Source organism: Balaenoptera musculus, chromosome 17 (genome assembly GCF_009873245.2).
Source record: "Balaenoptera musculus isolate JJ_BM4_2016_0621 chromosome 17, mBalMus1.pri.v3, whole genome shotgun sequence".
In the NCBI taxonomy this organism is placed as follows: Eukaryota; Metazoa; Chordata; class Mammalia; order Artiodactyla; family Balaenopteridae; genus Balaenoptera; species Balaenoptera musculus.
The window spans coordinates 73,155,132-73,183,031 of record NC_045801.1 but is presented as its reverse complement, the minus strand read 5'-3'; the positions used below and the strand labels follow the sequence as shown (position 1 = coordinate 73,183,031).

The following is a 27,900-nucleotide window of genomic DNA, read 5'->3' as shown; positions in this document are numbered from 1 at the left end:
TTTGCCCGGGAGGGAGGCTGGATGGGCAACTTCCCGCTGCCTCTAACCAACCCCACCAGCAAGCAGAGGAGGTGACTCCTGCCTGAATACAACACTCTCAGCCTCTGCCCTTCTACCCGCATTCTCTTGCGTCCTAACATTGTCCATTTGCTAAAGTTGCCCGTTAAAATAGAAATCTCCCTGGGAGGGGTGTAGCTGGCACTAGAAGCTAACGCCTAAATAATCTGTTACCTGCTCAGCAGAGATGGTTCTTATCCTGCTGAGACCAAGAAAGGGAACGAGATGGACACATGAGAGCACGTGAACAGCCAAGGTGGAAAGGAAGGATGGATGACCCATAGAGAGGGGACCCAAAAGCACGTTGATAGTTTTGCCCGGGGCCGTCCCTCCAGCTCCGTTTCTGTGCAGGTGTGACATGGTGCCTTGGGGTTCCAGCCTCTGTTCTCAGGCTTCCAGATCTCTGCATCTGGTGCTACCCATCGTCCTTGACTGTCGTGGGATTCAGCTAGATTCACACTAGCTTCATGGTAAACATGACACTAGAAGAAAAAGCAGCCTGAAGGTCAGAAGACCTGAGTTCTTTGTGACTTTGAGCCATTCAGACCTGCTACAGACTTCAATTTCCACATTTGTAAAAAGGAGAGAGTCGATTACATTCCTATTCTGCTCTGGGTTTCTCTCTTTCCCTGCTAACTTCTCTCCCAACTCTTTTTACTGTAATTAAGCTTCTATCACGGGTGGTAGAAAAACATGGCAGCTCCCAAAAGGTGGAAACAACCCAAATGTCCATGGATGAATGGATGAACAAAATGTGGTCTATACATACAATGGAATATTATTCAGCCTTAAAACGGAAGGAAATTCTGAGCCATGCTACAACATGGATGAAACTTGAAGACGTTATGCTGAGCGAAATAAGCCAGGCACTAAAGAACAAATACTGTATGATCCCACTTTCATGAAATACCCAGTCAAATTCCTAGAAGCAGAAAGTAGAACAGAGATTACCAGGGGTGGAGAGGGAGAGGGTTTGGGGAGTTACTGCTTAATGGGTACGGAGTTTTAGTTCAAGATGATGAAAAAGTTCTGGAGATGGACAGTGGTGATAGTTGCACAGCACTGTGAATATAATTAATGTCACTGAACTGTACACTTAAAAATGATTAGAATCATACATTTTGTCTTGTGTATATTTTACCACAAAAAAATTTTAAACAAACAAATCTGGATGTGTGCAGTGGGAAACTGGCTGAGGACCTGTTTGTTTGGTCTGCCTGGTACCTTGCACCTGACTTTTCTGTGTGGCTGTTTGAGTTTTGACCCAGCCTCAGTCTTTGTCCGCATGGCAAGACCCCCCCTCGGTATCCCTCTCCAGGGAAAGCTGCTCACTCTCCCTCAACGTACAGGTCTCTCCTGGACCTGACCTGGCATCGGCATTGCCACAGCTCTTCCCAAGCAGTACCCTGAGCTGCGGCCTCTGCCACCCTGTGGAGCCATCACTCCAGACTTGAGTGTGGCTCTCCCGCGTCCACTGAGGACGTTGCTTGGAACCACCCTGCCTCTCAAGTGCTTCCATGTGTAGCCTGTATCCACAGCCTCCATCCTTTCCCGTGACCTCATGGAGACCCCACCCGTCAGCCTCTCTCTCCCCAAGCACCCACTCCGCCTCTTGGGGGGTGTCCACACTTGTGTGCACTGGGACCCGTGCACATCGGCTGATGGTCTGCAACCCCAATCAAGCCCAAAGTGAAGTCCATCAGAACTTTCCTGCAAGTCTGTTGGTGACTTCCTCTTACACTCTGTAAAACTGCCCTCTCTTTAAGTCTCATTCCATTTCACTCGAGGCTTCTGCTAATGCATGTTACGGGGCCCTGTTTTCTCATGTCCCAGCCTAGTTCTGCATGAATAAACCTCGTTTTTAACTGCTCTTTTTGCAGCGCTCCAAAAGTGCTATGCTCTCTCTGCTCCAAGTTTCCGCACCAGCAGATCCCGCCGCCTGGCATGCTGTTCCTTCCCTCTTCTTTGTCTAACAGACTCCTACGCATTCCTCAGGGCTCAGCTGGGACCTCATCTCTGAGAAAGCAGGTGCAGGCCCCTCCCTCGTGCTGCAGGAGAAGCATGTGTGCCCACAGCCCTCTCTGCTTCTTCCTCCCATCATACTTGTATTACAACTTCCCCAGATGTGAGACTCACGAGGGCAGGGACCGTGACATCTTCATAATGGCATCCTCCCAGTCTGATACAGGGCCCAACACAATACAGTTGTTGAATAAGTTGCTGAATATACTTTTAAGAACACATTGTTATAGGTTTGGTCTAACTGATGATAATTTGGCTTATAATTTTATTTCTATAATTTTATTCTCTTCTTATAAATATTGTCATTACCTTTTTTTTTTTAAAGTTATGTTTATGTGAGATGGGTCTCTTTTTTTTTTAATTTAAATTTTTTTAATTTTTATTTTTGGCTGCGTTGGGTCTTTGTTGCTGCACGCAGGCTTTCTCTGCTTGCGACGAGCAGGGGCTACTCTTCGTTGCGGTGCGCGGGCTTCTCATTGCGGTGGCTTCTATTGTTGCAGAGCACAGGCTCTAGGCGCGCGGGCTTCAGTAGTTGTGGCACACGGGCTCCGTAGTTGTGGCTTGTGGGCTCTAGAGCGCAGGCTCAGTAGTCGTGGCACACGGGCTTAGTTGCTCCGCGGCATGTGGGATCTTCCCGGACCAGGGCTCGAACCCTTGTCCCCTGCATTGGCAGGCGGATTCTTAACCACTGCGCCACCAGGGAAGCCCGTCATTACCTTTTATGTTATCTTTTTTTTTTTTTTTTAACCAAAGACTAGTTAATCTTAATACTTGGTATACCAATTAGAATTAGGTTTGGCCAGGGACTTCCCTGGTAGTCCAGTGGTAAAGAATCCGCCTTCCAATGCAGGGGGCGTGGGTTCGATCCCTGGTCAGGGAACTTAGATCCCACATGCCATGGGGCAACTAAGCCTGCGTGCCACAACTACTGAGCTCGTGCACCTCAACGAGAGAGCCCATGAGCCACAAACTACAGAGCCCACGTGCCCTGGAACCCACGTGCCACAACTACAGAGCCCATGTGCTCTGGAGCCCGTGCTCCACAACTAGAAAGAGAAAACCCGAACGTCACAACTAGAGAGAAGCCCACACACCGCAACAAAAGATCCCACATGCCTCAACGAAGATCCCACGTGCCGCAACTAAGACCCAACACAGCCAAAAAAATAAATAAAATAAATAAATATTAAAAGAAAAAGAATTAGGTTTGGCTGCACATAACAGAAAATCCTCAGATAAGCATTAGCATAAACAAAATAGAAGTTTGATCCCAATTCTGCACAAGTTCAAGTACAGATAGAGTTGGGCTGATACGCATCTCACTCCAAATCTTCAGGGATCAATTCTCTTTCAGCTTCACTTGGCCATCCAGAGGCTGTGCCACTGTCTTTGTGCTCCAAGACAGAGGCTAGGCTGGAATTCCAGGAAGGAATCAAGAAAGGGTGTAGGGTGCACACCAACTGTCTTTCTGGAAGCTCCTAAGACGCTCACATCCAACATTCTTGCTTATATACTTTTGGGCTGGCTCAGTCACACGTAGCTGCAAGGGAGGCTGAGACACACAGTCTTTGTTTTGAGCAGTTGTGTACCCAGCTAAAAATCCCATTGGTATGGGAGAAGAGGGGCAATGAATATTGGAGGACAAAATGAAGGGTAGGCCATGCCTGAGTTTAAAAAAGATATAAATATGTCAGTACCATAATTCAGATGAGTCTAGATTTCAGATGTATTCTTCCCAGCTCCTAATCTCCTTTGTTGAAAAGTCACGACATTTATTATTTTTGATATTTATTTATTTAGGCTGCGTCGGGTCTCTGTTGCGACACATGGGATCTTTTGTTGCGGTGTGCGGGCTCTGTAGTTGTGGCGCACGGACTTAGTTGCCCCGCGGCATGTGGGATCTTAGTTCCTCAACCAGAGATCGAACCTGTCTCCCCTACATTGGAAGGCGGATTCTTAACCACTGGACCGCCAGGGAAGTCCACAGTCATGACATTTAGACTCAGGAGTTTTCACGTTAAGCAAATCCCTAAATTTCCAGGTTTTCTCCTATTACCAGGCAATGAAAGAAACAAATGCTATCACTGTGTCCTTAGGATGAGGTTCAGAGGTGGGGGAGAGGGGGTGGAGGTGAGGGGTGTCAGCAGAGAAAGGGCTCAGTAGGAACAAAGGCAGGATGTCATGTTTTAACACATCTTGTCTAGCCCCTGAGTCTCACGGGCCAGCTGGGCTTTGTCCTGTTTCTCCCTGGCTCGGCTGGCTCTCTGGGGCATGTTCCTAGCCCTTCCCGTCCTGGAGCACCTGCAGTTCCACCCCGGGAAGCTGGAGGTCTCTGCTCCTCCATGGGCCACTGTGGACGCCCTTCTCCAATCACCCAAGAGGTGGTGTCATCAGAGGCCACAGTCTCTGCCACTGGACAGGCTGCAGATGCTGCTTGCAGGGGACCCCAGTCTGCACTACAAACCTGCTCTTCCTTGTAACCAGCCGTGTAGCCTCAGACACCAGCCCACGTGGCAAGCCCTTCACTCACCTAGTCTCTCTTTCGCTCTCATTCCAACCTTCTCCCTCCTCCATCTGACCTTTCTTCCTTCCCTTATTTTTCCTCCCTCCCAGTCCCTTCCAGCGTCCTCGGAAACCCTGATTGCTCTCACGGCTTTGTCCTGTTTTTATCCTCCAAGCCGAACTCACTGTAAATCACCTCCCCTGAATCTCTAGTCATGGCAGGGCTGGCCCTCCTTCTCTCCCCTGCAGCTGAGGACACCGCTCCGGGCTCAGCATCCTCCATCCTCCATCCTCCCTCCCCGCAGGTTTCTTCCTCTCCTCCTGCAGACTTGCGAGAGCTCCCATACCTTGAGGAAGGATGCTCTTGTCTTTGCTGCTCTATCCCTTTCCTTTCTTTCGTCGCCGATAAGGAAATACAGAGTATCCACTGCTCCCAGTGTTTCATCACCGCTCCTAACTCGATTCCTTGTCATCGGGCGGCACACGCCACATCTTTGTGGTCATCAGTGACCTCCAAATGACCTCACCCGATGAAGGCACCAGATTCCTGGATTAGAACACGACATTAAGGTCATTGTCTTTCCATCAAAATTTCCTCTTGCCTTCCATCACACTACATACTCTGGTTCTTTTCTTACCTTTTATGACCACTCTGATAAGCAATGAAACATCAATGCTAACAGCTAATGTTTAATGAGCACTTATTTTGTGTCAGGCAGAAGGTAAGGTGCCTTATATACATCATTTCCCTTAACCCACAGAGTACTGACTCTGTGAGGGAGATGCAATAATTATTCCCACTTTACAGATAAGGAAACCGAGGCTTGTCGGTGTACAGAGGTCAACAATGTGCTCATGATGACAAAGCTAGTAAGAGTTAGAGCTAAACTCAAACACACGTTTGCTGAATTCCAAACCAGGACGGCATACCGCTTCTACTCCACCTGTTGTTCCTCATTTCCCGCTTTCACCTTAAATATGAGGCTTTCCTAGGACTTTCTGTTCTGGACTACCTGCTCCCTGTCTATAGACATTTACTTTTACAAAGCAGTGTTCTTTCATGGAGTGAACACTCTCTTTTATTCATTTATTCTTAACCTCTTTATTATGGAACATTTAAACACAGAGAGAGAGAGAGAGAGAATTGTGTAGTGACCCCTCCCCTGCCCCCAGGCACCATCACCCAAGTCCAACAGTCATCCATGTATAGCCGTACCTGTTTAATCTGTACCCCGCCATTCCTCATACCCCACCACTGGGTTATTTTGAAGCAAATCTCAGAAATCATATCAGTTCATCTGTAAATATTCCAGTATATTATTTAAAATATAAGGACCCTTAAAAAAAAGCCTTGGGGCTTCCCTGGTGGCGCAGTGGTTAAGAATCTGCCTGCCAATGCAGGGGACACGGGTTCGATCCCTAGTCTGGGAAGATCCCACATACCGCGGAGCAACTAAGCCCGTGTGCCACAACTACTGAGCCTGCGCCTCTGGAGCCTGTGCTCCGCAACAAGAGAGGCCGCGATAGTGAGAGGCCCGCGCACCGCGATGAAGAGTGGCCCCCGCTCGCCACAGCTGGAGAAAGCCCTCGCACAGAAACGAAGACCCAACACAGTCAAAAATAAATAAATAAATAAATAAATTTATTTAAAAAAAAAAAGACTTAGCCAGTATCTTCTTTAAAAAAAAAAAAAAAAAAAAAAGCCTTAACCACAAAAACATAAATATGTCTAAAAATGAAAAAGAATCCCTTAATATCAGCAAATATCCAATCAGGTCATATTTCCTCAGTTGTCTCATAAATTTTTTAAAGAGTTGCTTTGTTCAGATCAGGATCCAAACAAGGTCCACACATTGTACTCTTTTTTTTTTTTTTTTAATTTTTATTTATTATTTATTTATTATATTTATTTTTGGCTGTGTTGGGTCTTCGTTTCTGTGCGAGGGCTTTCTCCAGTTGCGGCGAGTGGGGGCCACTCTTCATCGCGGTGCGCGGGCCTCTCACTATCGCGGCCTCTCTTGTTGCGGAGCAGAGGCTCCAGACGCGCAGGCTCAGTAGGTGTGGCTCACGGGCCCAGTTGCTCCATGGCATGTGGGATCTTCCCAGACCAGGGCTCGAACCCGTGTCCCCTGCATTGGCAGGCGGATTCTCAACCACTGCGCCACCAGGGAAGCCCCACACATTGTACTCTTTAAATCACCCTTAATCATTTGATTCCCCTTTTTTATTCCCCTGCACCACCTCGGTGCTCAAAATCCACATTCTGGATTTTGCTGATCTCATCCCCATGGGGTTGTTTAACACGTTGGTCCCTCCACCCACCCAAATTTCCAGTAAACTATAGTCAGATCTAGAGGTGTGAGCTGATTCAAGTCCATTTTTTTGGCAAGATGATTTCAAAGTTGAAATGCTGTACCTCCATCAGGAATCTCATTTATTTAGATGGCTTCCAAGTCTGTGTCCAGCTTCATCCCTTTATCTTCAGCTAACAGATATTTGGCCATCATCTCAAAATCAGCACATCTAAAAACAAATTTATCTTCCCCCGCACAAGCTTTCCCTCTTGACGCGGTCTCTGTTTCGGCCATTTCTATTGTCCTGTTAAATGGCTTGGGCTCCTAGTCTCAGGGCCGCCCTCCACTTTCCCTTGGTTCCCATATTCAGTCACAAAGACCCTCCAGTTCTCTCTCTATAGGGTGTTAGCATCCTTGCCCCTTGATTCTCACACCCATTGCCCTCATAAAGGCTTTAAAAATATTACAATACCCTCCCCCCACTGGTCTCTCTTTTCTCAGTTCCACTTCGTAAACTGACACTGGACCAAGGTCATACCTGACGTCTTCTTTTAGTGTTGAATATTGGAGAGTCAAACAAACACTTACTCAAGCAGTGGAATAAGGCAAAGCTTCTTTCTGAGGATAATCCTGGATTTGTCTCAAGGGACACCTATGGCCCTCGGGGGAAGGCAAAGTTGCCTGTCACCCTGGCAAAACCCTGCTTGCTAGCTTTCTCGGCTTTCCTGGTAGGGTGGTCACACTTGTGTTTGTCTGTTCCCAAAACATGTGCCTGGCCTTCAACCAGTAATACAGATTGCCAGCCACTTAGGCTCTGCCCTCATGTAAACCCGCCCTCTGGCTCTAATTACAAGCCAAACACACAGACACCCAACAACACAAAGAACTCCCAGTCGAGAGAGAGGGGACATTCAGGGAAAATTCTCTAGGAGACATGGTATCTATCCACTCTTCCAAGAACTTTGTTAAGGTAAAATCAGTGACCCTCTGCATCCTGGATGACTTTCAACCAAGACGCTCTTGAACATGACCCTGCTGACACGGCTCCTGCTAGGAGACACAACTTACTACCTTCCATGAGAATTCCCATGTGACACTTTCTTGTAAAATTCGACAGAAAGAACTGGTTTTCAAAGAGCTGCTATGACATCCTTCTATCCATAGGAAAAGCTATGGATTTATACTTTCACTTTTTACCCTGGCCATCAGGAGGCTCAGATATTTGCAAAGCTCAATAACCAGTTAATGTTTTTGGTTAGGAATTTTATATTTTCTCCGAGGTCCTGAGTTCAGATTCTATTTCTACTTTAATAATTTTGTGCTGTTAATTATCTTATAAGCTTCTTAAAATGCATTTTGGAATGAGCCAGTGTGTACCTTAAGTAAATAAAATGCTACTACATTTCTCCACCCAGGCAAAGGTCAATTGATTTACCTCATACGACTCCAAGTTTGCTTATTCTGTGCCTTCTGATTGGAATGCTGCCCCATCCTACTGTCCCACCAGCACCCCCCTCTCCCCAAAGCCCACCCACCCCAGATACCTCAGTTCAAATGTCCTCTCCTCCCCCATGAACTGTCCTGACTGCTGCAGCCTAGAACAAGCTTTCCTTCCTCTGAGAGCCTTTCATGTTGTTTGTACACTACTCATTTACTACTTCCCATGCACTCTCTTTTATTGTTAGTTTTATAAACATTTTTTTAAAATTTGAAGGTAACTTGTGCACACAGTAGAAAATTCAAACAATACAAGACAGTTGCACAGGAAAAAGGTATTTGTCATCCACAATTGCCTCAGAGACGACTATTGCTAGTCCTTTGTGTATCATTCCAGACACACCTATGAATTTATAAACACACACATGAATGTACATATATGCACACATATAGGTACATATATGTATATGTGTGTGTACTTATAAATCCTTCTGTCCTTTTTTCCACAGCTATGAACATACCATATACATTCTTCTGCATCTAGACTCTTTTTTTCTGGTGGTGCCCCATGGCTTGCGGGATCTTAGTTCCCTGACCAGGGATCGAACCCTCGGCCCCTGCAGTGGAAGTGCAGAGTCTTAACCACTGGACCGCCAGGGAGGTCCCTACACTTTTTTTTTTCATACAACAGTATAGCTTGGAGATTATAGCACATCAGTACATAAATATCTACCTCATTCTTTCTAATACCTGTGCAGCTTCTATAGTAAAGATAAACCGGAATTTATTTGATTAGTTACGCCATCACAGCCCATGTCTCTCTGATTAAATGTGCTCTTTGTGAGGGCAATGGAAGGAACATATCCACATTTAGTATAGTCCTCCACAGATCCAGAGTATGGTACCTTCCACGCAGGAAAAACTTAATGAATAACTGATTGTCAACTTTTATCAGTAAATAGTCAAGCAGAAAGTAATTCTACTTTATACAAATGTTTTAGGAGTAACTTGGGAAAGTCTTATAGCACTAGCCAGTCAACCACGTCCATCTTTCACTGGCACTTGCCATGGTTTAGGCTTGACTTTGAGATATACTAGGTCTCAGCTGATGAAGATGGGGCTGAGGGGGCCTGAGCCTGTGGCGGGGCTTCCAGGGAGGCACTGGATCCTGCCAAGGCCCCACGTCCAGAGTCAGGAGCAGGGAATCTGCAGGACCAAGAGAAGCACCCCAAGGAGAGAGCGCGGCGGTGCACTTGGGAGCTAGTCTCTGTTCTGCTCATGGGGGGTGAGGCCTTCACCAGGCAGTGGGCGAAGGAACTGGCTTGAAGTGCTCTCAGGCAAGGAGGAGTTACAAAGTGCCAGGACCTCCGCTGGAGGGGTCTTAGAGTCTTAAAAAAAATGAGGCTACACCCATCTTCATAGATGTGTTATGCATACAGCTACAAGGTGGAAACAGTCCAAGTTTCCATTGACAGAGGAATGGATAAAGAAAGTGTGTCTAACATGCACCCCAATGTTCACTGCAGCACTGTTTACAATAGCCAGGTCATGGAAGCAACCTAAATGCCCATCGACAGATGAGTGGATAAAGAAGATGTGGTACATATATACAATGGAATATTACTCAGCCATAAAAAGGAACGCAGTTGGGTCATTTGTAGAGACGTGGATGGATCTAGAGACTGTCATACCGAGTGAAGTAAGTCAGAAAGAGAAAAACAAATATCGTATACTAACGCATATATGTGGAACCTAGAAAGATGGTACAGATGAAGCAGTTTGCGGGGCAGAAATAGAGACACAGATGTAGAGAACAAACATATGGACAGCAAGGGGGGAAAATGGCGGTGGGGGGAGCTGGTGGTGGGATGAATTGGGAGATTGGGATTGACATGTATACACTAATATGTATAAAATAGATAACTAATAAGAACCTGCTGTATAAAAAAATAAATTAAATTTAAAAAAAGGTGTGTCTATATATACAATGGAATATTTTTCGGTCTTAAAAAGCAAGGAAATTCTAACACAAGCTACAACATGGCTGAACTTTGAAAACATTGTGCTAGGTGAAACAAGCCAGATGCAAAAGGGCAAATATGAGTCCACTTACATGAGGTACCTGGACTTGGCCAATTGATAGGGACAGAGAGTAGAATGGAGGTTCCCAGGAAGGGGAGAATGGGGAGTTAATGTTTAGTGGGGACAGAGTTCCTGATTGGGATGATGAAAATGTTCTAGAGATGGATGGAGCTGATAATTGCATAACATTGTGAATGTACTTAATGCCCCTGGCTTGCACACTTAAAACTGGCTCAGATGATATTATATATATTTTACCACTATTTATAAAAGGTATGAGGCAAGGGAAATGTATATTATTGTAGAACGTGGTATTGTTTCCCCAACGTAGTCATTTTTGTTCTGCTGCCTTGATTTGTACCCGCTCTGAGCTCACATGGACCATCTGACCCTTGGTGGGAGAGGTCTGCTAATATTACATTTTCTTTTCCTGAGAGAGGCAATAAAGAAGTAGGCTGTTGGTGAAACACATGTAGCCATACTTCTGTGACTTGCAACCCAGGTGACTTAGGAGTGACTCAAGGGCAGTGGCTTGTGAGGGCCCTACAACAGCCCTGGGACGACAGGGACAGGGACCAGGAGGGTGGTGTGCGGCCCCGAGTCCGCTCAGCCCCTGCCATTTCGATCCCAGGAAGCTCTGCCTGGGAACTGAAGTCAGCATGTGGAATGACATCCAGAGAAACTGCTGAGAGGAGCACTGAGGAGACGGTTCATACAGAGTCTTGCTAGCTTTCTAAATGAAAAGCCCCAGTATAGCAGCTCCGTCACATAGAAACACATTAGAAACATATTAACGAGTAATTACTTTGGAGGAAGTTAACTCTGTTAAATTACAAATTAAGATAAAATTAAGAATGTTTCTCCTTTCAGATTCAAGTACACAATTTTTTTTTTTTTAATGATTCCTGCCTTTCTGTATCCAGCCATCCTAGCACCTTAAATGCAGCACTCATTCCGTAAACATTGGTCACGTGCCTCCTCTATGTCAGGCACTGTACTAGGTGCTGGTCCTGAACCAACCTCTCACAAATCTGAGGGCTGTACTGGATGGGCGGGTTCGCATGACTACCGTATTTCACCGTGGAGCAGTGAGCAGAGAGTAGTTTGTGTTTCCACCCAGGAGAAGGCATTCGTCATAATTGGTTGCATCATCCTCAAGTCCGTCTTATCCAGAGCTGCAGCCTAAAGAAGATCTTGTAAAAATCAGGGTGCAGACTTGTCTGTCAAATGTGACTTTTCTCCCTTTAGAGTAGAGGAGAGTGTACACAATTGGATGTAAAGGAGTTCAGTTCACGGCAGATCGTGACAAAGGCAAGGCATCTTTTCACAGTTGTTGGATTTCTCTTTGGGGTTGAGAAGACCTAGATTTGGATCCCACCTTTGTCATTCACAGCAGGGCAACCTCTCAAGCCGCAGATTCCTCATCTGTAAAAGAGGGTTATATGTGCATGATCTGCAACACCCAAATCTAATATTTTTTCTACTGTGAATATTTTGACCAAGGAGGAAAAGGGCCGGAGTACCACATGCTAGCAATAGTTTTTGGCAAATACCTAAACCAGAGTTAAATGTAGGAGTATCATGAGGTCTGACACATGGGTTATGGAATTAGGTAACCTTAAATTATGACCTGTTCTCATTTTACATATCAAAGCACAACTCTGAGTTTGACATAGTTCAGCCTAGAATTGTCCAAGAACTTGCTATGATAATATTATGTCCCCCTGTATGACACTGACACTGCTGAGATCACCATAACAGAAACAGCACCCAAGGCCTTGGCCTGGTTAACACTGGAATCCAACCAAATGAGCCAACCAGCCACCCAGGGACTTAAGGGAATAAAGGGAAGAAGAGACATACTTACTTATTTCTTTGTTTTTGTTAACATATTTATTTCCCCAAAGAGGATTTGAGATGGCCAGAAATCTCTGCATATCATATTATAATGTAATCATATACAGCTCATGTCCCACATTTAAACAAAGGACCCGTGACTGTGGCTACTTCATGACTCCAGGGAATAATGCAAGCTGATCTTACCTGGTCCCTGGGAACCCTGCTCGTTACGTGGCCCGGGTCTGGGTCTCCACAGACGACAACGACTAGTGAACCTCGAAATTCTCCAGTCATACTCCTTTTCCCCAGGGTGGAACATCACTTAAGAAAGTTGCATAACAAGCTGGTGCCTCTACAGTCTCAGCTCAGGACTCAAGGACTCTCAGGACTCAGTGAGGGTCCTTTTACTTTCTTTTCACAGCTTCTTTCTTCCTCGTGGAGACTGTCCCAAAAGTTAAACCCTTGCCTCAAATCTCTTGACCATTCATGAGCATTTCAATTTCAGTAGATGATTAACTACTGAATTAAGAAGAAAAACAGAAGCTATTATAAATGCATTTGCTTAACTTTCTGTCATCTCTCTCTACCCCAACCTATAAACTTATTGCCATTTTCAGCAGCCTTTCTTTGATTAAAAAAAAACAGGTGTTGCTCTTCCCATCAGCCGTCAGCTGGACGCCTGTTCTTCCCCGCAGGCCTTAGTGTCCTATCCCAGCTCCTGTCTCTTACTCTAAAGTAATGCACATCACCCTGATCTTTAAAAAAAACACAAAAAACAAACAAAAAAAAAACGATTACTTTCTCTTTAATGTGAGTTCTCCTCTAGATACTACCTCATCTTTCTTCATTTCATAACCAACCTTCTGAGAAAAGAGTCTGGAATCTCCATCTTCTGCCTACACTTCCTCAACGCCCATTCACTTTCTCTCCCCTTCGCGATTCAGTTTTTACCCTCAATGCTTGAAACTGGAAAGGTTAACAAAGACCAAGTCCCGTGAACACATTTTATTCCTTCCCTACCTGTTCTCTCTGTGACACTTGGCACTATTTATTGCCCCTTCCCTTCTAGAAACTCTGCTTCCTTGATGTCTTACTCTTTCTTTCAGACAAATCTTCATACGTTTTCTCCAATGGCTTCTCTTTTGATGTCTCCCTTAAACATTTTTTCTGCCAATCTTGTACTATGTGTTTTACATGGATAAATAATGGTCCCAGTGAATCACTCCTCTGGGCTCCCCTGGCGTTGAGCCTGGGCTGCACCATGTGACTTGCTTCGGCCAGTGGAACATCAGCAAACATGAAGTCAGCAGAGACTCGATAAGGCTTGTGTCTTGGGGTTTGCCGTCTTGGGACACTCCTCAGAAACTTCCTTGTTTTCTGGGTGACTAAGATGAAAGACCAAGTGAAGAGAAAGAGAGGGAGAGAGAGAGAGAGAGAGAGAGAGAATGTCAACTACCCCGAGTTTTTCCAGCCCAGCCCAACTCCAGATAACCCATCACATAAATAATACCTTTTTGTTTTAAGCCACTAAGGTCTGGGGTGGTTTGATATACAATGATAAACAACTGAGAAAACCTGGTATTTTAAAGATTCCTGTTGTCATCCTGCTTTCCTCCAATGTTGCATATTTTTCCAAACAAACATCCATTCCAATGGATTTAAGTACCATTCATACCTCATAATTCTTACACCTACATTTCTAAACCAGATCAATCTTCTAAGTTCCCATCTCTTACTTAATGGACATCCCCATTAAAATATTCCACAGAGCACCTCGAATTCGCACACCAAAGCACTGTGTTGTTCTTCCACAAACTTCGTTCCGCTATTCCTTATCTTGGATAATGATGCATCTACTTACCAGTCACTCAAGGAGGGAACTTAGAAGTGAATCTTCATCTCTTCCCTTTCATCCACTTATCGACAATCAGTCATTCACCAAATCTTATCAAGTATGTCACCTAAATGTCTCTCACATTTATTCCTTTATCTCCATCACCTTGAATGCTGCCCTGGTCAAGGGCCTCATCATGTTGTACTTTGACTATCACCAACGTCTACTCATTGCCTCCCTGCTCTGAGGTTTGGCCGGGACATCCATATCTGTCCTGATCATTTTCCTGCTGACAATCACCTATGGAATAAGGTAAAGATTTCTTAATATGCTACTAAACCCTTTCTGACCTGGCCCTACTTTTATTTCCTTTCTCATTTTCCGCCCTTTCCCTGTGTATGCTGTGCTCTGAGCCAAATTACTTGCAGTGCCGACACTAGCCATCTGTCCCATGGATGTCTCAGACAGTTTTCCTGCCTGGTGTACCTCCCCACCCCTGCCATCTGCAGAGTCCTTGAAGACTCAGATTAAATGTCATATCCTCTGTGAAGCCTCCCCTGCCTCTCTGGGCAGAAGCAAAATGAGGCGTCTCTTCTTCTGAGCAGTCAGGTACCCAATAGTACCACGATTGTACACATTTTAATTGTAGTGACAGGCTTAAATGTCTGTCGCCCCTAATAGATTCAGAGAGCTCCTCCAGGGCAGGGGTGGCTTTATTTTTATTTTCATAGCACCCAGCACAGTGTGTGTGATGCACAGCAAGTGCTCAATAACTATTGAATGAATAAGACACTGTATTTTCCCACTTTTAATGTTTTGTAAAAGTATCTTAAAATTGTCTAAGTTAGCACCATGAATTTCCATTTATTAGTCTAGAAATAGAGATGAGAGAGTTTAGGTGTTGCTCGACATGGCTTAGGATAAGTCTGGTGATAAGTCACGGAAGTTGGAGCCGGTAGCTGAGGGGAGAAGAAGCAAATGCTTCCTTCCAGGTGGGCGGCAGGGTCGTGTTGGAACCACTGCCCCCATGGCCCCCAACACTGCTCCTTCCAGACAGAGCGCCCCCTTCCTCCACCACAGGGCGAAGTGGTCGTGCAGCGCTGCTTTGTCTGGAACGTCTTGAGTCCGAACAATAATAAGAATACAAGATGTGGGTAATTTCTTTTATTTCTCCCCTTCTCTTGCCGCATGAGGGTCTCCTCTCTTTTCTCCCTGCTTCTCGTTTCCCACAGTCTGCCCCATCACAGAGATCTTTCAAAGTAAGGATCTGACTTGTGACTCTCTTGCTGAACTCTTCAATGAGCCCCCAGCGCCTTTGGGGTGCAGTCAAGACCTCTCCTTGGCCCTATCTACTTCTCCAGTCTAATCTACTACCTCCCCACCCTGCCATTTGTGCGAGGGCTCTGGGCCACCTGGGGATGCCAAAGGACAAGGTACAGCCATTGCCCCCAAGTAGCTCACAACCCAGTGAGAAGATAAGACAGGAATGAATGAATGAATGAATGAATGATTTATTTATTTATTTATTTAGGCCGTGCTGCGCAGCATGTGGGATCCTAGTTCCCCAACCAGGGATCAAACCCATGTCCCCTGCATTTGAAGCAAGGAGTTGTAACCGCTGGCAGGGAAGTCCCAGGAATGAATTATAATTTAATGTAAACCAGTATTGATGGAGATGGGTGAACAAGAGGACAGCCAACCCACCCTGGGGGGTCACTCAGAGAAGACTGAGGAGGAGCTGCCCTCCACTCAGTATGGAACCACTTGCAGTGACCCGTGCTCGCTAGGCTTTGAAACAACTGGACCTCGTGGTCATCTGGCCTGCTCTCTTTGTTCTGAGGAAATCCTCAAGCCTCCCTTCTTCTAGGAAGGCTGCTCTGCTGTCCCGGCAGCAAGAATCACTCCCTTCTTTATGCTGCCACCGACCACGAGCTCCATGTGAACAGGGAGCTAACTGTGTCCTCCAATGCTAAGAGACAGTCAGCCACATAGTAGGCATTCAATCAATGTTTGCTAAAACTTAGCTAACCGTGCTGTCTTTGGGAGCCAGCAGTGGTCTGATTGTAGCCCTAGTGGCTTTCTTTTCACCTGATGTCTTCACCTTTCCAGTCTGGACAGTCGCCTGCAAAGGCAGTAGCAACCGGGTCCATTACCAGTGGAATATGGAGGCTGAACTTCCATATCCAGCCGGATTCTTTCCCCCATGAAAATATCACCCAGGAAGGTTATGCTGTCCTTCCAGTGATGCAGGAAATGCTTTTCAGACTTCTCTTTTTGGTGCTTTCTTCAGCATTTATAGCCCTCTGAATAGCTATAGTTTTAATTTTCTCTATCTTTTCTTTCTTTTTCTTAATTTTATGGATTAAAAATACTTTACTCAGGGGCTTCCCTGGTGGCGCAGTGGTTGAGAATCTGCCTGCCAATGCAGGGGACATGGGTTCGAGCCCTGGTCCGGGAAGATCCCACATGCCACGGAGCAACTAAGCCCGTGTGCCACAACTACTGAGCCTGCGCGTCTGGAGCCTGTGCTCCGCAACAAGAGAGGCCGTGACAGTGAGAGGCCCGCGCACCGCAATGAAGAGTGGCCCCTGCTCGCCGCAACTAGAGAAAGCCCTCGCACAGAAACGAAGACCCAACACAGCCAAAAATAAATAAAATAAGTAAATAAATTAAAAAAAAAAAATACTTTACTCAGAATTTATTACAAGTCAAATTTTTAAAACTTTGTGAATAGCTATCATGTATACTATTTAAATTCTATGTATTTTCAATGACAGTCCATCTTCATCATTTAAAGGCAAAATATACTGTCTGGAGCTTGCCAAAATCATTTGGACACAAATTTGGTAAATGATAAATTAGAATAATGTAGTTTTTAGTGGAAAAAAAGAAATTGGGCACTAAAGAGAGTTATTTTCTATGACTTGCAAATTGGTTCTGAACACAGTTTCAAAAGATGAGTTCCAAAAATGCATCAAGTAAGTCCTCAACACTGGAATTAGTGTAATTGATTAGTGTAGCTGATTTTAATGATTTGGAAGAACAGATAGGGAAAAGCAGATAGTTTGAAACTGAGGGTGTTCTAAAGTTTGGGTATTAGAGGTTGATACATTATGTTTCCAAACAGAGACAAATATTTATTTGTCTAAGCAGTAATGCAGCCAAATTATAGGTCAGTTAGCCTGTTAGTCTGAGTTCTTGGAAGAGACTGTTTTCATTCATTTCATGGGGCCTAGAAAACCTTTTTTGTAACAGGCCAAGTTGTCTCTGGAATTTTTCTCAACAGCTTTCTGGGGGCACCCACTTCTAGGCCCACCTCCAGGCCCCTTGTACCTTTCCACTGCCCTCTGGCTACAATGAACTCAAGTCTGTCCTATTCCCCAAGGGCTCAGACTCCAAAGTTACCATTTTCTCTCAGCACTAAATCAAAACTACCAACCGATTAGGCTGTACACTCCAAGAGGGCAGAAACATTGTTCTGTTTTGTTCATTACTGTATCTCCAGCACCTAGAACAAGGCCTGGAACTTCTTAGACACTCAGTGTTGAATGAATGAATAAATCTCTAAATTTGTTAGTCCCAGCTATGTGTTGGGAGGAAAACAACCCATTGAACTAATTTACACTCATCTGTGAATGACCAGGAGTCCCTTATCTCTCCCTAAGGAATTTGCATACTCAAAGGGAAAGCTTGTGAATTCAAATTATTCTCAATGGGAAAACTTCAATAGTGAAGCAAATGGAGAGAAAACATTGGAGGCTAAAGGGTAGGGAGGGGGGAGGGGGGCGGGGAGGGGGAGTTACGACTCAAGCAGGCCAGATCTGCCTAGGAGTTTGCCCCTGAGGCCTTCCGCTTTCCAAGGCCCCTCTAGCTCTGCACCGTTACCACTTCTGAAAGCTTAGAGACTCCTCCATCCTGTCGGACCCGTGGTGGGATGAGGAGGGAGATTAAACCAGGGAGGGGCTGCAGGGCTGTTGGTTTCCACCTTGAGCTTTGGCTGTGCTATTTTACCATTTCTCATATGTTTCAAAGGGAGGTGTTCTCACTTTCTAGTTAAACATACAAGGGCATAGGGGGACCTCCTCAGAGTCAATACTATTTGTTAATTAGAGGTTAACTAATATATTTTCACTTTATGTAGATGTCATTTTTTTTTTTAAGCTCGTAAATTGACTTGAAATATATGCACATCTGACAATGAGCAGGGTATATTGTAAAGGATAGAGATAATCCCTTTTATGCCACTTTTATGGGCTCTAATATGATCTGTTGCTAGTGATTTCTTTGTAGACGTGTGTCCTGTCTTTAACCTCCATCCACCCAGCACACCCCAAAGCACCCCCAACATGCTTTCACTGAGAGACATAAACTTAATGGAAATGTAAACCTAACCTCGGAATTCTGATTCTTGGTTTATGAAATGGACTATAAAAAAGGTAGAAGTTGATTTTAGTGTTTCCTGTTTTTTTAACGTCAGAATTTTCTGTAGTGTCAACCTTCTTTCTGCTGTTTATTTGTAAATCCCTTGAATGAAACATTTACCTCTTTCAAAAGACCATTCAAATGTATGATGAAAGAAAGCCCAAACCACGGCATTTCAATCAATGACAGTAAAATGTAACAAATATTTAGAATATCATTGCTCATGTTAGGAAATAAATGTTTTAGTGATTAAGTCTAGGATAATCAAACTTAGCTATTGAAGAGTTGTAGTAGTAATATAACAAAATAGTTTTGATTAATCTTTGGTTCAAGTAGAAGTATCGTGATAGTCTTAGCACTACAGGCGCTGAATGAGGAGAAATTATATTTTGCATAGTTTTGCAATTTTCTGAGTTTATTTTGGAGTCCAATAAGAGCAATTCGCTTTCCTCTGTATCTATTATAGGTCTATGTTTGGTTGATCTACGTTCCTTCCTTGATTTAAAAATAAACGTAATCTTTTACCTAATAAAATCACCTTAAAGTGTAAACAGTTGACGGTTTAAAAGAATTATAACTGCTTGGTATCTGCACATAAAAGGTGCTTGACAAATGTTTGTTACATCTAGTTCCTAAAAGGAAAATTGGTAAAAGAAAAATTTCTCTAAGTTTCATATTAATTTTGTACTGGGAAGGGAAATAGAATAAGAGGCTTGGGTAATTGAGGCTAGGAGATCATACAAAAGTGCCATTTTGGCCAAAGAATGATTAAAACACTCTAGTCCTGACATGTTTTAAAATGGGCACACAACCTATTTCTTTGTTTCATAACGATCGCGCTCCCTCTCCCTTTTTTGGCATGGCAACAAATTCAACAAAATCAACGCCATCTAGTTAAACTTTTTGATTTAGTGGTGGGTCCGGCGGTCCCGTCAACGAGGAGGCTAAGACAAGCAACGTGGAGAGGCAGGAGAAATCTATCTGAAATGGAACGTGCCCATTCTAAATTTCAGGTGGGAAAATCGTTCCAAGTTGACGGACAATTGCAGAAAGGACGTCCCAAACCCTCGAGCCGGGGCCGTCCGTCCGCGCAGCCTCGGAAGCCCCTCGCCGCGGCCGGGAGGACCGCCGCCGGCCGGGCCGCCGCTTCCTGCCCGCGGGCGGCGCACCCGGACCCCGGGAAGGTGCCGCTCGGGGAAACGTGGCACCGTCTCCAGCCCGCGTCCCGGGCGCTGCCGCGCGGCAGCCGAGCGCTCCAGCGAGCCGGGCCGGGAAGGCGGCGCGGTGGCCGCGCACCGGCCTGCGGGGAGAGCCGCCCGCAGCGCCGGCGCCCGCCCGGGGACGGGAAGTGGCGCCCCGCCCGCCCTCGCGGCCCGCGGCCCCGCAGCCCCGCGCCGCCCCCTTTCTCTCGGCCTCTCCCTCGGCCTCCACACCCCGGCCGAATTCTTGCATAAATTATGCCAGGCGCGCCTGACGTCAGGTGGCGGCGCGCGGGCGCGGGCGCGGCGAGGAGGGAGCCGGCGGCGGGCGCGCGCGGCCCCGCGGCCTCGGGCGCGCGCAGGCGTGCCGGGCGCGCGCAGGCGCTGGCGTGCTGGGGCCGCGGCGGCGGCGGCGGCGGCGGCGGCGACGGCGGCGGAGACGGCGGCGGCGGCGGCGGCGGCGGCGCGGGGGTTGAGCCGTGGTAGTGCGGACGCGCTCGTGCTCGGGAACTATCGGATTAAACTTGAATCGAGTGCAATTACACAAAGGAGCGCCGCTGAGGAGGCGGCCCGGGGACCCGGAGACCCTGAAACTCGTCAGAGCCGCGTTCGCCCCCGGCCAACTCCGCGCCCGAGGACTCAGCCCCCTGGCCGCGGCCGCCGAGCCAACTCCGGAGCCCGCTCTGCGTTTTGTTTCCCCCTCGGCACAGGGCAGCGGAGGAGCCCGCCCGCCCGCCCGACCCGGTAAGCGCGAGAGTTCGCCGGGCGCCCCCGGGAGGGGCGGCGGCGGCAGGAAATCGCTCCGGGCCGGGGCCGGGGCCGCGCGAGGAGTTGGGAGCGAGGAGTTGGGCGTGTGCGGGGCGAGGGGCGAGGGGCGAGGGCGGGCGGGGGCCGGGGCCGGCGCTGGAGCGCAGCGCCGCCCGGGCCGTGTCGCCGGCGTCGCCGCCCGCGGGGCCCGAACCCGCGTCCGGAGCGCCGCCCGGCGACCCAACTTTTGCCTGCGTCCGCGGGGCCGGCGGCGGCGGCGGCGCGCGGTCCGGCCGAGGGTCACTTCCTCGCATGTAAATGGCTTTTTGTTGTGCTGCCGGCGTGGGGGGGGACGGGGGACAGGAGGGAGCGTGTCTGCGCGCGGGGGAGCGCGAGCGCGTTTCCTCCCGCCGGCGCCGAGCACGAGTTGCCGGCTCCATTCGAAAGAAAAAGGAAGGAGGAAAAGTTGGGCTGCAACTCCAGTGCGAGTGGGCGATGGGCGCGCGGGCGCGGGGCGGCTGAGCAGCGGAGGCGGCGGCTCGGGGACGGCGGCGACCCCCGCCTCCAGCCCCCGCCCCCCGCCCCGGACCGACCACGCCGCGCTCGCCGGGAGCGGCGGCCGCACCGGCGCGAACAAAGTGCGTTCCTCCTGGCGCGGCGGCGCCGGCCCGCGCGGGGACGGCCACCGGGCGAGGTGGGTCGGCGGCGAGGAAAGTGCGCGGGGCGCCGCGTGGGGCGGGGGTGGCGCGAACACGCGGCGCGGGGGGCGTCCCGAGCCCTGCCTGTGCCGGCCGCGGGCGCGGAGTTGCGAGCCCGGAGCCGGGGGCTCCCGGGGCTCCCCGGCGGCTCCCAAGTGCGCGAGGAGGAGAAGAAAGGGAGCGGGGCCGGGGCGAGCGCGGGGAGGCGCGGCGCGGAGGGGACCCCACCTTGCCGAGCTGGCCGGGCCAACGGCGGCGGCGGCTGCATAATAGCGACTTTAAGCCCCCGGAGGCAACTCAGCTCCCCCATCCCCGAGCCCTCCGGGGGTCAACGCCGGGGGGGGGTGTCACCAGGTGGCCCCCGAGGTGGCCCGGGTGCGCTCTGCCCCCGCCGAGATCCGCCGTTCGGGGCGTGAACGGCCGAGGTGGCTGGAGGCCAGGCGGTCAGCGGGCAGAGGAAGGAGGGCGGTGGGGGACGCGTTGTTTGTTTGGTTGGCACCGGGGGTGCGGGGGCGCGGGCACCCGGTGGGCTGCGGTGCGGGGCGGCCGCGTCGGCGCGGGGCGAGCGCGGCCGGGGGGCGGGGGGAGGGCGGCGGATCGTGGGCGCGGGGGGGCGGGGGGTCGGGAGGCTCCGGGGAAGGAGCCGCCGGCCCCGAGCAGCCATCATTACCGAGCCGCCTTTCTCCGGATGGCTGTGCCTCGAGGAGCCCCGCGCCGTGGGAGCGCACCCCGAACTCGCGGCCGCCCGCCCGCCCGCCGGCTTTGTGAGCGCCCCCGTCGAGCGGACGCGCGGGGAGTGCTCCTGCTACCCGGCGGCCGGTTTTCCTGGAGGTCACTTTTAGGCACTGTTCACGCCTCGATTTTAAACTAGTTTTTCTCCCCCTCTTCCGAACAGACAATGGACAAAAGAAAAGTAGGAACCCACATGGAGAGTTTCCTTTTGAATTGCTAGAATTAGATACACTACGAAGCTCTCCACTTGTTAAGTATACTTTTTAGTTTCCCATTGTATATTATCTGGCCATCGATTTAAATAACTTATCTTGAAATATGTCCATCCTCTGGGCTTGATTTCTGGGCTGTATTAAATATTTTAACTTGTTTCTAAAGGATTATGTGAAGGCCCTGATTTTTATTTTCTGAAAATTCTCTTTTAAGCCGTCTTTGCAGTGGGCAGTACCTTTCAAAGAGGTTGAGTGTGTTTTCCCCCAATTCTCTCCCGATAAGGGGAGGGGGGAGTACTCACTAAAGGTAATAATCAAATAGAAAAAAAACAAAAAAACAAAAAACCCCACAAAACTTATCCTTATTTCCTCACAGATCTAGTCTAACGATGGCAAAAAAAAAAAAAAAAAAAAGAAAAAGAAAAAAAAATCGTAGTGCCTGTGATCTTAGCAGCATGGGAACCTGATTTATCCCAGTTGTAATTCCGTTTAGATTGTAGCAATGTGTAAGTAGTAGGTAATTTCTTATTTCAGAAATAACTTGAGCAGTGATTCTGCGAAGTTGAATCCGCCTCCCAGCCCCCAGAGTACATGTGTCGCGGAGTGTTTTTGTCTTGCTGTTGCACAACAGAAGCCCTCCAGTCTTTACCCTAAAATGGCAGCTTTCATTTGACTGGGGCCCATTCATTGACAGTGATAATAAAGAGGCTGAAAGCTAGATGCTTGGGGCGCGGAGCAGAACTGGGTTTGCCTTTCTAGGTGATGGTAAGTGGGAGACATTTTATGTCTTCCAGATTTGCTCACGAAAAGTTTGTTTTCCCTGAAAAATCTGTTCTGTGGAAAAAAGTTACAAGGTAAACAGAATTTGGAAGGGGAAAGCGACTTGCAGCAAATTTTAGAAACTTAAGTTTTCTTGTTTTGCCAAATAGTGAAATTATGACATTTCCCCCCCCACACCCACCCTTTCGGTAACCAGATAAAGGGATGTGATGGATTTTTGTGAGGCTTGTAACAGGTGAATTTCATCACCATAACACTCAAGAATTGTTTTCTAGCACTATGGATTTTATTATTTATAGTCTGTTGATATTTTCTATTTTTTTCCTCTCTCTGTGCAAGCCAGTAAATTGAAGCCTGATGAATTTTGTTCTAGGTTTTTCAGGATTCAAATGAGTTTCTTGATAAGAAATGAATAATTATAATAAAGGGACTGGTATGTGAATTCCAAACTCTAATTATGTTGGTTTAATCAATGAAATTATTTTTAAGTCAATTAAAAAAATGGCTTCCTTTTCTATATCTTAATTTTGAAAGTCAGGATAGAGAAATATAGGTCATTTATAGGTGACGGTGATGGTTAAAAACTCAAACATTATTTTCCTCTTTTGAGGAAAAAAAACAGCACTATTTTTTTTCCAAGTTGAGAATACCTAAGTTGAGTTTAAAATAGCAGGTCTAGTAACTTAATTTTGAAGCAGTACTTTCATAGATTCTCCTGTACTTGGTTTAGTTGTTAATCAGTTTGACTTACAGGACTATTTCCAAAACTTTTTTTCATGAGCGTCTTACTTTTATTGAGTTAAAATGAATACCATGGGGAGTACCTTTATAAAACTGTATCAAAGAAATGTTACAACTTTTTCTTCATATAGCTGCAGTCAATAATGTATTACCTATTGTATAGTTTTTAAGCAGTAAGGTCAAAAGTAAAAGAATATTTTCGTCTATGAGAAAATACAGTCAGAGTGCTTCTACGTACATGCCGTGTAACCCGTAAGAGCAATTTCAGTGCCAAGTTTAGAGTAGTTATTTCAAACCTAGCCGAAGAGCATTTTATTCCCTGTGCTTAAGAAGTGTCACCATCCATTTGGTTACTTTTGATTCAGCAGTCACTGGCAAGCTTTCGGTGTGTAAAACGACAAATAAGAGGCGGTGCTTTCCCTCACAGAGTTTACCATCTACTAGGAGAGCGCGTTCCGTAGGTAACCAAGTGCTCACATTTTAACTTCTAAGATTAGCTTTGGAGGTGGTAGTTGTTGCCCATCTTTTATTATCCGTGTGTGGCCTTTCAGGTTTGATAGTAGTCACCATGGCCGTCTTACAGACATCTACTATAAATAAGGCATTGCAAGAATAAAAATGCTTAGTCAGGGCTGAGCAAAGTGTGTGGCTGCAAAAAAATGACCCTTAAAATTTCAGCTTTGTAATCAAGTGATTTGCTTCCAGTATTCAGATGCTTTCTAGATGTAAACAAACCAGCCCTTAGATAGATGTCGGTCACGTAGCTAAATTCACTAAGGTAGATGGGGAAGGAACATCTGGGCTGATGATGGTGAGATGATGTCGGGAACATGATGGCCCTGTGTGACTCTTTAATTGTCTTGTTCATTCACACGGACACTTTTGTATATCTTTAAAAGAGTATTCTTTTTATGCCCTTTTAGAAATTCAGAATTTTGTATTGTTATATCTTATCAGGTTTCTAAAGCCATTGTAGCTTTATCGGTTTGGGAGATAAAATTTTCCTTTTTCTCTGGAGATCTTCATTATTCTGTCCTAGTTTTTTTTTTTTTTTAAAGAAAACTTTGACATTCAAAGATGATGGATGATGTTAAAATATGAAAGAAATTGGGAGTAAATGATCACTTTTCTATTTCTATCACTTTTCTATTTTTCTACAAAAAATATGAAGATGTAATGATTTATTTTAATTTGGGTATTACTCAGTTGCAGTTATGGCAAAAACCCATAGCTGATTATGGTGGTAGTTAAGAGCTGGGATGGTAATTAAAAACGTTAGTACCGTTCTTTTATATTTTACTTTTATCAATATATCAAAAGTCTTAAATGAAACCACACCTGTGTGATAAAAGTAATAAATAGAAACAGGAAATCATAATGATATTGTCAAGTAGAAATTCATCTTACAGTCATTAGTAAATCTTTGGATATTTAGAGCATGAGGACCTTGGAGAGCTAGTTGAACTTTCTCATTTTACCGATTAAGAAACTAAAGCCCAGAGAGATTAATTAAAGGCGCTGTCTCTGGCTGGCCACCCAGTTATTGCAGAGCTGTCTTGGTCATGGTTGTCTTCCTGGTGCCTAGTTAGGTGCTCATGCAGGGGAGTGCCGGGCTGGTCTTTGTCGGATGACTGAGCTGCTCATGGAAGAGACTAGCTCTCCCTCGTATATTCTGACTCAAAAGTACCTTTTGGCTTAAGCATCCTATAACCTATGCTAACATAGCTCTTAAGGGTGTTCTTAAGCCAACAGTATTGTAGTTGCCTCTGTGTGGTGGTTTGGAGGTTTTTTTTTTGGGAGTGGGGAGCGGGGAGGTATGATTATCCATCTAGAGAAATGCAGAGAAAATTATCCCGAGATTTGATTATTGTTTTCATTATAGAAGCATGTATTCATTACCATAACTAGGTTCCAGTCCCTTTAACTAATGTTAGGTGACTGCAAACATGATTGTTTCCTCAGTGAAATATTTTTGGAGGTTTTTGTTTTGTTTTTATTTTGAAAAGTAAAAACTATCTTTTTAAAAATAAAAATAATGTAGAATAGTCATGAAGAAGCATTACTTGGTGGTAAGAGGCTGATTGGTCCCTGAGCTTGTTTTTGTTTGTGGCCATGTGGCATCAAAGACACTTTCTTCAGTGGTTCTTTTGACCTGATGCCACTGCTGTAGGTGCCAGGCTTGGCTCTAGTGGCGGGTGACGGGGCTGTGATCAGTTTTCCTGTTTCACCTGTTTTCTTGTTCATCGGCTCACGTATCTGTTGGGTACCTGCTCCCTAAAAGGCGCTGTGCTCTGCCTGAGTTAGGAATACAGTGGTGCCAGGAGAAGACATAAAAGACCCACGCGAAACATAGAGCTACCGCGACGTCACAGGTGCCGTGCGGTGGTCTGGGAGGAGGGAGAGTCACTTGTTAGGAGTGGCTTCAGCACTGCCATCCAAGTGATGGTAGGAGAAGGGGGCAGTGCTAGCTCACCTGGAGGGAGGCAGCGTGTCTGAGGTCCACCGAGAGCAGCTAGATGACACGCAAGAGGTGGGCACAGGCCAGCTTGGGCGGGGCTTCTTACAGGATATGGAATTTGGGATTTAAAAAAAAAGCAGCAGAGCCACTGGTGAGTGTTGAGCAGGGCTTGACATGAGCAGGCTTGCGTTTTGAAGACTGAATTGGTGGGTGGGGCAGAGGAGAGAGAATAGGCCGGGCACCGCGTCCTGCCTGCTATTGCTGTGGTCCATGGGGTGGGGAAGGACCAATGGTTTGGGCTAGACTGGTGGCCGTGGAGATGGAGAAGTGGGCCGGTTGGAGAAATATGTAGGAGGCTCCGTGAACTGTACTTGAAGATAGATTTGTTCTCAGGGAGAGGAAGGTGTCAGGGAACGTAGGTTCCAGTGTATTCCCTGCACGGCCGGCTGGCTGGTGATGCTGTTCACTGAGGCAGGGGGCACCTGATGAGGACCAGGTCTGAGGAGGCAGTTCATGAGTTCCTGAAGCATGTGACTGAGGTAGCCGACAATGGACTGTGAAACTGTTGCTTCAGCCTTCTTTCCATTGCTAGCGGCATTCTAAAACTTTCCAAAATAGTCTGCTAGCTTCCCCCCAAAGATGTCGGTGGATGGTGAGCCCACCAAGGATTGCTGGTGGTGTCAATGGAAGGGGAGAGAAGAGGGAAACTTTGTTACCTACCTTGATATGTGGCACTTTGTTTCTTACTTGCTTAATAGGAGTTTGCTTGCTCATACAAAGAAGAGGACCCTCCGGTAAGCAGACTTTGCCGCGTTCTGTCCTTGTGGACCTCCACATTCTGGAGGCCGCTCTCTGTTGCTAGTTATGTATTGGGACAAGGTCCTTGGGCTCCCAGAAGATAGCTGGTGGGTCCCACTGTGCTCCCCATGGAGGAAACTGGTCACATTTTAGGAGCCAGTTGTGGCCAAACATGGGTGTGGTAGAAATGAATACATAGATAATTGTGGAGGGAAAGACCGTCCTTGGTCAGAACACTTACCTGTTTTTTGGGGGGGACGTATGTATAAACTAGCTTAATATATCTTAAAAGTAACTTTGTTCAATTATTATAAAAAGTGGATGATAGAGCGTGATTGGTTGCAAATGAGAGATACTAATTGATAAATCCAGAAAAGCTTCCAAGTTGCTGACTTTAATATAATTTGAGAAAAAGTATGAAAACCCTGAACATTTATTTTATTTTTTTTTTTTTTTAAGAATAAACAGTCAATTTTATTGGGCTCAGACTAAGAATCCATGGGTCTTGAGAACCTCTGTGAATTTGTCAATTTTCTTCTCTGTGTTCTTTTCGGCCTGCTTCCGTAGCCTCATGAGCTGCTTCTTTTTCCGGTAGTGGATCTTGGCCTTCTCCTTTCTCTTCTCCTCCAGTGTAGCCGTTACTGCCTGGTACTTCCAGCCAACCTCATGAGCCAGGCGCCCTAGGTAGGCACACTGGGGGGGAGAGGGAGAAACGAAGCTGTAAGGAAACGAGGCCAGGGTGACTAGGGGAGGGGCGGTGAGGATCCCAGTCCAGCCGTACAACTTTGCAGCAAGCCTGCACTCAAGAGGCACAGCCACCCCTGGCAGGGCTCTCTGCTCCTCCTGGCATCAGCCGAGCCATTGGCATTATCGGCACTGCCCACAGTGGCATCCGCAGACCATCGTGAGAAAAAGCCATCAACTGCTGAACATTTATCTTGAAACAGTTTTTTTGTTTGTTTGTTTTGTTTTTTGTGTTTTTGTTTCTGCCAGTTTGTATAGTAACGATGTTACCCGTTTATTTACTCTTAAATTTTTAAAAAAAG

The 27,900-nt window shown here is 46.8% G+C and overlaps 1 long non-coding RNA gene and 1 other non-coding gene across 2 annotated transcripts; both read right to left on the bottom strand.

Moving 5' to 3' along the window:
* Nucleotides 1–678: 678 nt before the first annotated feature.
* LOC118883255 lies at nucleotides 679–27,900 on the bottom strand. Its single transcript, XR_005016975.1, has 3 exons — nucleotides 27,368–27,900; nucleotides 7,886–7,892; nucleotides 679–689 (listed from the first exon to the last, which is right to left on the bottom strand). It is a non-coding gene; the product is annotated as an uncharacterized LOC118883255 (long non-coding RNA).
* Nucleotides 27,695–27,781, bottom strand: LOC118883904. Its single transcript, XR_005017133.1, has one exon. It is a non-coding gene; the product is annotated as a small nucleolar RNA SNORD35 (small nucleolar RNA).